Raw genomic sequence first — 9,685 nt, forward strand, 5'->3', positions numbered from 1 at the left:
TTTAGTTTTGTCTTTATTTTTATTCATTGAGTTTGTTACATTAAAACCCTATTGAGTTTAGCTTTATAATTTGAGCTTTTATTGTTTTCTTTCAAATTACTCTAATGGTTGTGGTGTTATTTTTCCAAGTGTAGGTTTTTCCAAGGCCTTGACCACAAGGTAACATCTTGTAGTGTTGATCAAAATCTTAGGAGGGAGCACTCTTTTGGGAGACTCTCCTTTGGAAGAAAACTAAGAGAGAAAACACTCAAGAAAGGCAAACACACAAGAGTTGAAATTTTACCACAAACCAAAGAGTTTGTTGCTTGTGTAGGAAGCAACTTGGAACATTTTGGTGGCTTTAGTGTAGGATTTCTCTTGTTTTGTATTTGTTGTTTTTATTTTATTTTATTGCTTAATTTTATTTGTTATAAAAGGCCTTTGGAAGTGGTTTAGGAGAAGCTACAAGTGTCTACCCAAAACTTCTAATTATTTGTTTTCTTTTAAGTAGTTTTCACATTTTAGTACTTGTGGAAGTGGATTGGAAGACTCTCAAGTGTTTGTCCAAACTTCACCTAGGGACTCGTTTAGTTTGCATACTCATTTTCTTTCTTTGTTGCTTTAACTTTTGCAAATTCACTAGCTAGTTGTGTTTAAGAGGTTCCAAAGACTTCTTTAAACACTTGGGTTTTCTTTTTTGTTAAACTAGTAAAACCTTTTCTTAAACTTGCATTTTCATCATGAGTAAAGACTTATATAAAAGCACTAAGAGTAGTAGTGATTCTACTTTACCACCAAATTGTCATATAGGAAAATTAATGGTAAAACTAGAAGCATTAAAACTTTGGAGATAAAATGAAAAGAAAAAAAAAAGAGTAGAATAAATCTCATACTTATTTAATAACTCTTACGTAACATAGTAAATATGTTTATTGAATGTTGGTCTCTACACTCATAAGACATAAAATGTTCTTATGACACCCTCTACTCTCTTAGTTATTATAGTTAGTAAAATTATTCATAATTTAATTTTAATTAAACAACATAATAAATAATCAAATAAATAAATATTTTTTAATTAGTAGAGAATTCACATTAAAACTAGTCAAATAAAGTAAATACTTTTAGATTGTTATTTAAAATAAATAACCAAATCAATATTAAAAACCTTAACAATAAAATATAACTTGGAACTCCAAAAGGGTCATAAAACTCAATGAAATTAAAACAATTGAGTTATAAATTATATAAAAACAAATAAATTCCAACCTCGATGTCACAATCTTATAAGAGCATAACTCAAATTGTAAGTTAGGAGGTCTAGGCCTTTTCACCAGCTCCAACTTCTAAATAACCTTCTACAACTAGTGTTCAGTCCAAACAAAACAAGAAAAAAAAATGGGACTTAGCCATGATATGATATGATATTGTAATGTAGTAATGCATAAAGTTTTGTTTGATATGAATCATATGCATGACTATTTTTTTAAGGGTATGATAATTGTTAGGGAAGATCTTTTTCTGTAAAAGCTTAGGGATCAATCCTCGAGGACAACCGGGTTTAGAAAACCGTACTCTTGCCCATTGTCTACATGGGTTGGAACATGTGCAACTTTATTGTCCTGACTATACCCTAATAGTATATTCTCCTAGTGAGAGTGCATTGAGACAATACATCATGTGATGTTTTTTACTAGCACCACATGCATGATTAAATATAGTCCGTGTTCATTGCATAATGTATATAAAGGATTTATTGTATTAGCTGGCATCTGTGCTTAGCTAGTTGATATAGTTGACAATTGCATGTTTTATAACCGATACGTTTATAAACATTGAATCATGAATTATTGTGGCATGCATCATGTGTATAAACTTGGATTTTAATTTATGGAGTATGGTGTGGAATACATTGTCAAAGAGGCCCTTTAGTTGTTAGATGACCTAGACCTTAGAGACAACAAAACTTGGGAGCCTCAATTCTTCCCTATAAAATGCATGGAGTGTAACCTATTATAGCTTCATTATCCTAACATGCCCTTATGTATTTTTCCCATAGTGAGAGTATTTGGTTGCATACATTTTTGGTCATGTGTTTGTTCATTGGCATGTATATATTGGTTGGCCTGTGAGCCTTTAAGCAACAATCATGTTTTTGAAAGAAATTAGAGAAAAAAAACTAATGAAAAGGAATTGAAAAAGAAAAAAAATAAGGAAAAAGAAAAGAATAGAAAGAAAAACTTAAAGTGAAGGAACACAATTTTGTTTTTATTCTAATCCTCTACATGATTTTGAAAACTTTTTTGTAAGAGAATTTCAAGAAGTGCTTCCATAAAGGGAAAATAAAACTTTATATTCTAATCCCTTGTTTGGAAGTAAAGATTTTATAGTAGAAGAAATTGAAAATGAGCCTTTAAAAGAGGATACTTTAATTATTTCCTTTATGGTGAATGATAAATACATTCTTTATTTTGAAATTGTTTATAATTCTAACCATGTGAATTCTTTTGTTTTAATACCTAAGGAATAGTTGTACATAAAGGATCCATAAAAAGATGACCCCTAGAGAGTCTAAGTCACTTAGCCAGCCTGTGCTCACTCGATAAGGAGCCATAAAGGGCTTTAGTCACTCAGAAAACATGTGCTTACTTTACAAAAATCCTATTTGTTTTTCTCTACAGGTGTTTTTGGTGTTGTGAAGTGTACCTCTATGTCCTAAGTGGTTGAGGAAGTGATGTTGTTATCCCTAAGGGGATTACGTTGTGCTTGCTCTGGGCAGGGAATGAGTGATGAGTTCCTGATAGTTGCAAGGTCTAGGAATAAGGGGCTTTTGCCTTGAGTCTAGTGATGTATGCATCATAGGTGATGTCTATGATGTTGTTGATGATGTTGTATGTGTTGGAATTCAAGTGTGAAGCAAATTCCCACATTGGTTAGAGTTGGGCATGTTGAGTAATATATAAGTGAGAAAGATCCACCTACCTATTGCCTTAAGGTTTTAGGATATGTTGTGGTGTCAAGCTCACTTGTGTGACTTACTCACTACCCATTATGTGGAGTGCTCCTCGATGTTAAAAACTCCCTAACATTGGTATCAGAGTCGATGGTTCGACCAAGTGACTAGTGATCGGCTCAGACGAGTATTAACTGGATCCAATAGTGGGATCCTAAATGGAATTGGCAGGAGATCCAAGAGTAGGATCATCCCTTGTACTGAAAGTCTCCCTAGAGGTGTGGAGGACGTGTGTGTCGTTGAAGTGCAACGATAGTGCAAGTAAAGCTACCATTGAATACTCGTGGACGAAAGAAAAAGCTTCCGCTTAAGGGAAAGCTGTCCATGTGGAAGGGATTCACACTTGAGGGGGAGTGTTGTAATTCAAGTGTGAAGCAAAGTCTACATTGGTTAGAGTTGGACATGTTGAGTAATATATAAGTGAGAAAGACCCACCTACCTATTGCCTTAAGATTTTAGGATATGTTGTGGTGTCAAGCTCACTTGTATGATTTACTCACTACCCATTATGTGGAGTGCTCCTCGATGTTAAAAACTCCCCAACAGTATGTGTGTGTGCCTATATATATATATATGTATATATATGTAGATATGATTTACGTTGTTGTGTGCTCAGATGTTGGAAAAATCTATAACGACTATAAATCAATTATGTACGCTCATGTATGATGTTGAATATGCAAGGAAGGCCTGAGTCCCTAATTCATGAAGTTGAGTGTGGTTTTGTGAAGGTAAGACCCCTTTCACCCAAATTGTATAGTCACGCTTCCCTTCCCTTAATTATTAAAACTTATAACTAATATATAAAATACATATGTTTTCCCAACAAAATTATAATTGAAATAAATACATAAAATAATTATAATAAAACAGATAATTTTATCCAAATACTTATTATAAAAAAGATATTGATAAAATACACATTTCTCCAATAAATATTATACAAAAAAAGTTTCAAAAAAATTATTATTTAATTAAAAATACTCGTAATTATTAAAAGTCTCTACAATATTTTCTAAAACTCATTTAATTAATTTAAACAATCTTTTTAATAATTTTAGAAAATTTGAAATGTTACAATAACAAGATAAATGCTAAATAAATTTGAGCCTCATCAAAATATATGTTGATATTAGACTTTCAAATACTAATTAAGATCATAAGTCTTTTAGGTGTGAAAAATTAGTATTTGAAATGAACTCCTTTGACTATGTTATGTGAGGCTTATTTAATGGATATGGTCATGGTGTCTTTCTTAAAGAGGCTAGATTAGGAAATGTTAATAAGGTTGTTCCCTTGCTGGTGATGTTATGTTTAATAAATGATTGTCTTACTAGTTTGATTCTCTTAATTATTAGGCCAACCCAAAAGTCAATTTCCTTATTCTATACAAATTATTAGTAAATAATATAAATTTTATTAAGTAATTATGAAAAATAAAAGTGATTTGAAGGATATTTTAGATACAATTCACTAAATTTCTTATTTGATTTATAGACGAGTTAGAATATTTTAATTTTAACATTTAAGTTTCACCTATTATCAATATGAAATTATTTTACATGCGTTATTATTAATTAGAATTTGATTGGATTTTTTTCCTTGTCTTTAATTCAACCTTTAGTTTATTACTAAAACGCAATAAAATAACATTGGTAATTAATGTCATAAAGCAGAAGTGTCGGCAAGAAAAAGGGGAAATAAATTTGACTTTCACCAAAATATTAAATACAAGCTTTAAATCACCCCTTCAATTTTCCTTGTATAAAATGGCCTAAGGGCCAACCCTTTAACATAGATCAATTTGCTAGTGTTGGAGCTTGTTACGCCATTCTCCTATTTTGAGCCATTCACCCCACCATTTCTAAGGTACACAATTACTCATCTTTCTCTTTCTTTTTTTCTTAATTGAAATTTTTGTGTTCTCCTTGTATCTAATTTTTTGAGTCAAAATAGGTAACATACTTTTGAAAAAAAGGGGTAAACATGAGTGACAGAAATGAAACCAATCCGAAACTTGAATTGAGGTTGAACCTATCCCCACCAAGGGTTGTTGATCGTAGACTTGAGTCCCCAAATCTATCAGCAATAATATCACCGCCATCACCACCGAGCTCATGTGCATCCACTGATGTCAAACAAGAGAAGGAGGATGACAACAACAACCTTGGATACTCTAATAGCCCTGAAGTTGTTCCCCTTGTGCTAGTAGGGTGCCATCATTGCCTTATGTATATAATGGTTGCTAAGGATAACCTCATGTGCCCCAAATGTAAAAGCACTGCTTTAATTGAATTTCTCCATGACAACAACAACAACCCTATCATAAGGAAGAAAGAGGACTAGGCTATCATGTTGTCAATTCTGTTGCAAGTAGGACATGTATAGGATCTTTATTTTATGTTATCTTTTTTCTTTTGTAATCCTTTCTATGTGCGGTGCTTTTTGCACTTCACTTTTTAGGAAAAGTTAATAAAGTTGCCTACTTGCTAGAGAGGTTATGCTTTATAAATGGTTGTTTCCTTTAGTTAACCATCTTAAATATTATGTCGATCTATTTCCGTTATCAAGTTGGATCATTAATAAATAATATAGATTTGATTAAGTGATTATAAAAATAGCAAGAGTGAATCACAAGGCATTTCAATGACGTACCATTAAATTTCTTATTTGATTCACAAATGAGTTAGATTGATTTTATTTTAACATTTATCTTTGACCTATTATGAATATAAAATTATTTTTCATTATCAATAATTAGAATTTAATTAGGTTTCATCTCATTTCTTGACCCTGATTCAACATCTAGTTAAATACTAATAACTTAGTAAAACAACATTGAGAAATATTGTTAATAGACAAAGTGATAATGAGAAAAAAGAGAAAGGAATTTTAATTTCACCAAAATAAATGTTAATAAAAAAATTTTATTTAGTTTTCAAATCTTAATTGTTCTTATTGGCTAGAACATTATAAATCTTTTGACTATAAAGGATTTATTTGAATGAACTCACCTTACTAAATTATACGAGACTAATTTTGTTAAGCTATTTGATCTCTGATGAGATACAGTAATATCATAGTCATGAATTATTAATGGGTGATTAATAGAAGTCAATAAGGTTGCTAGTTTGTCGGGGAGGTTATGTTTAATAAATGGATGTCTCACCAAGTCAATTACCTTAAATATTAGACCAATCAAAATGTTAATTTCCTCGATCAATGTGAATTGTTAACAAATAATGTAAATTCAATTAAATATTATATTAAAAAAAGAGTGAATTACATAGTATTCTAATTGTGTATCACCAAATATCTTATTTGATTAATTAACAAATAAGTACGATCGTGTTTACTTAACATTTCATTTTGGCTTTAGTGTTTGGGCTTAATGTTAGGTTATTATCCTTAGGTTCATAGGAATTAGGAGTTAAGGATTTGAGATTAAGGTTTAACTACTTTTAAATATGAATTATTTTATTATTTGTTAAGGTTCATATGATTAAAATTGTAGGTTAATGATTTCGGTTCAAGTAGCTAGATGATATGGGTTAATGATTTTATTAGGTGAGAAACAATTAAATGGAAAAGGAGAGATGATTAATGTTAAGGATAATTTTAAAAAGATAGTTCAAATTATTGACAGTTTATTCTTGCACAGATGAAACTTTAAGGACAGCAAGGCAAAGCAAAAAAGAAAATAAATTAATGGACATGGGCCAAATCATATGCTAGAGTATACAAAATGTTATATGGAGGTAGATTTCATTTGTTAGGCTCTTGATCCCCATGAAAGCCCCGACCAGTTAGCATGTCAACCAAAATTTAATGTCATTAATTAAATTAACCAATTTTTTTAAACAATGTAATTTAGTTGAAAAAGTTTTATATAAAAGGATGGAGGCAGGAGTATTTTATATCATCACAAAACTACCAAAATGAAGAAATTTGTGCATTAATAATAATAAATTGTTATAAAAATTAATAATTTTACAATATTATGTATTATTAAAAAATGTTTTAAAAAATAAATAATTTACCGAGTGTAGTTTTTTTTTTTTTTATCTTAAATGAAAATACAGAGCTTATGATGGAAATGAAAAAAAAAAAAGATTACCCCTTTAGAGGGGCCTGGTTGGTCTAATCACCAAGACTGTTCCTCCGCTTGCTTGGATATCGATGCTTCAGAAGATCTCATATAGAGTAGGACTACTTGGCTTTTCCTTTCTGAGATTTGTTGTCGGTTCGTACCACCAACCTCATTGTCCTAAATTGTTTGCATAGTCTGGCAATTCCATTATTCCTTGGGCATCCTTACTAAGCCCTTGTCCTGGTCGGTAGCCACTTTTGAACAAAATTTGAGCTGCTAAGTTCCTCTTGCTTAAGATATTCTCAACATAGGTGATTTCCAATGCTTAGAAAGCAGTTTCTAAGGCTTCTTCTACCGCATCAACATATGGGATAATTAATGGTTTGATGACGATCATGTTTTCCTTTGCTTGCATGATCATCAAATTATCATCAATTGTGAACTTGACCTTCTAATACAATGTGGAGGGTACCATATTTGCCTAATGTATCCATAGCCTTCTAAGGAGTCAGATGTAACTAGGAGCGATGTCCATCACTTGGATTTCCATATTGAAAGTGGTGGACCCTACTTGAATAGGTTAAGTGATCTCTCCAATCACTTATCTTCGGGATCAAAGGCTCAAACGATCTTGTTGCTTGGTCGCATTTGGGTCTCTTTGACCGTCAATTTGTCGAGAGTGATCTTAGTTAGCACGTTTAAAAAGGACCCATTGTCTACCAAAACCTCGGCGATGAGAAATTCCTTACATTTTACAGATATATGGAAGGGCTTGCTGTGGTCGATTCATCCACTTGGTATCTTGTTGTATGTGAATGTTAAGTGATCATTAGCCGTGATGTGGCTTACGGTCCCTTCAAACTTATCTTGGGAGATATTGTGAGTGATTTAGGCTTTGTTCAAGACCTTTAATAAAGCCTTTTAGTGTGGCTCTGAGCTCATAATCAACAAAAGCAACGTGATCTTTACTAGAGTATGGTTCAGTTGATCGATGATGGAATACTCGCTCTATTGAATAAACTTGAGGAGTTCATCTTCTCCGTTGAACTCGTTTCCCTCCTCCTCCTTATCCTTTTCCTTGGGGACCTTGTTTTGTTATTCTTTAGGAGTGTAGACTCATCCACTCCTAGTCATTCCTCCGATCCCGGTAATGTTTGATGAATCCATGATTGATGAGCCTTGTACTTCATAGATCCACAGCACGAACTTGTCACTTTCATATGGAAAAGGACTCGGTGCTCGAATTGTTAATTTGGGCATGTTTTGCCCCTCATCCTTTGGCATGCCCACTGGTATTAGGTGGAGCATTCCCTAATTTGATGTGTTGAGTTTGCATTTGATTACTAGAGACTTCATTATCTGATTTTAATATGCATAAATTAGATTTTCCTTTTTACATCTTTATTATTTATGAGGAATGTGTATTTTCTAAATGAAATGCAATGTAGGATGCAAGGACAATCGAAGAATTCAATGAATATCATTCTTATTGATTTATTCATTTAGAGAATATTCTTTATACAATCCTTTTTAATAAATTTTGACAATAATGTAGAAGCCTAAAGAAGCTTATACTTGGTTGATACATGGATAAGTCATGCTCGGCTTCTACAACATGTCTCTTCATTGCCTTCTCATGTTCTTGGATCACCTTGCTCATGTTGTCGCAAACTGATGGTGCTTCCTTAGCCTTCTCTTGATGGTATCCCATCATCACTTTCAACTTTTGAACTTCTTCTTGAGGTTGGTCCCTTTGGTGGGTGACTTCTCTGAGTTGCTTGAGCCCTTTTTCCTTCTTTCGTTAATACCTAGAGATAGTGGTAACTTGTTCTTGGGTTATCTCCCACCAAACTCGAACCTCATATTAGGCCATAGATAAGCTTTTCTATGCCTACTCTATTTCTTGTGCCTATTCATGGAGCTTGACTTCGAGTTGTGCTACCTTTGATAAAGCATATGCGAGAAGCTTATTTGATCAACTCTTGGAGTCTTCATCGGCTATGTATTACAGTCGGCACATTCATTTTTTAATCGCTTGATCTCCATGTCCTTCTTCTTGCACTACCTTTATAGACTGTCGATGTTAAGTTTGGATGCCTCATCCTTTTCCTCCGAGGCCATTACTTGGGCTTCCAAAATTTCTATCTTTTTAGTCAAGGCATTGACTTGTTGTTGCTCATGTTGGTTTACCGGTTTGGTTATGCCCCTGACTCCTTTTTCACTTCTCCAGTAGTTGTAATCGTCTGAAGAAGTTATCCAAGGTCTACCAAGTTCATCGTCTCCGAAGTAGAATGGCTTGTTCCAAGCTTCCTTGATGGTGTCTATCAGTTGTTGTTGATCAGGGAGTAAAAGAAATAAACCCCTCCAATGTTTTTCAAATTTGGCAAAGTCTGTGTCCTCCCAATCTGCCTTAATGCTAGCGTCGTAGAGTAGGCTATGCATCCTCTTAGTCCTATCAAAGGTATGTTAGGGAACATGCCACATCGGATTAGTACTTGACTTGGTCGAAACCATGTACACATCCATGTGAACGAGTCTTCGGTGTAATCCTCCAATTCGGTTTTCCATGCCATGGCGTATTTCCTCGACATGGGAATTCTAGG

At 33.0% G+C, this 9,685-nt stretch overlaps 1 long non-coding RNA gene across 1 annotated transcript; it reads left to right on the forward strand.

Moving 5' to 3' along the window:
- Positions 1-4,308: 4,308 nt before the first annotated feature.
- LOC114916424 (uncharacterized) lies at positions 4,309-5,504 on the forward strand. The gene is made up of 2 exons (XR_003804876.2): positions 4,309-4,861; positions 4,949-5,504. It is a non-coding gene; the product is annotated as an uncharacterized LOC114916424 (long non-coding RNA).
- The last annotated feature ends 4,181 nt before the right edge of the window (positions 5,505-9,685 follow it).

The sequence above is a fragment of the Cajanus cajan genome, chromosome 7, assembly GCF_000230855.2.
Source record: "Cajanus cajan strain Asha chromosome 7, NIPB_CcT2T_4, whole genome shotgun sequence".
Taxonomy (NCBI): domain Eukaryota; kingdom Viridiplantae; phylum Streptophyta; class Magnoliopsida; order Fabales; family Fabaceae; genus Cajanus; species Cajanus cajan.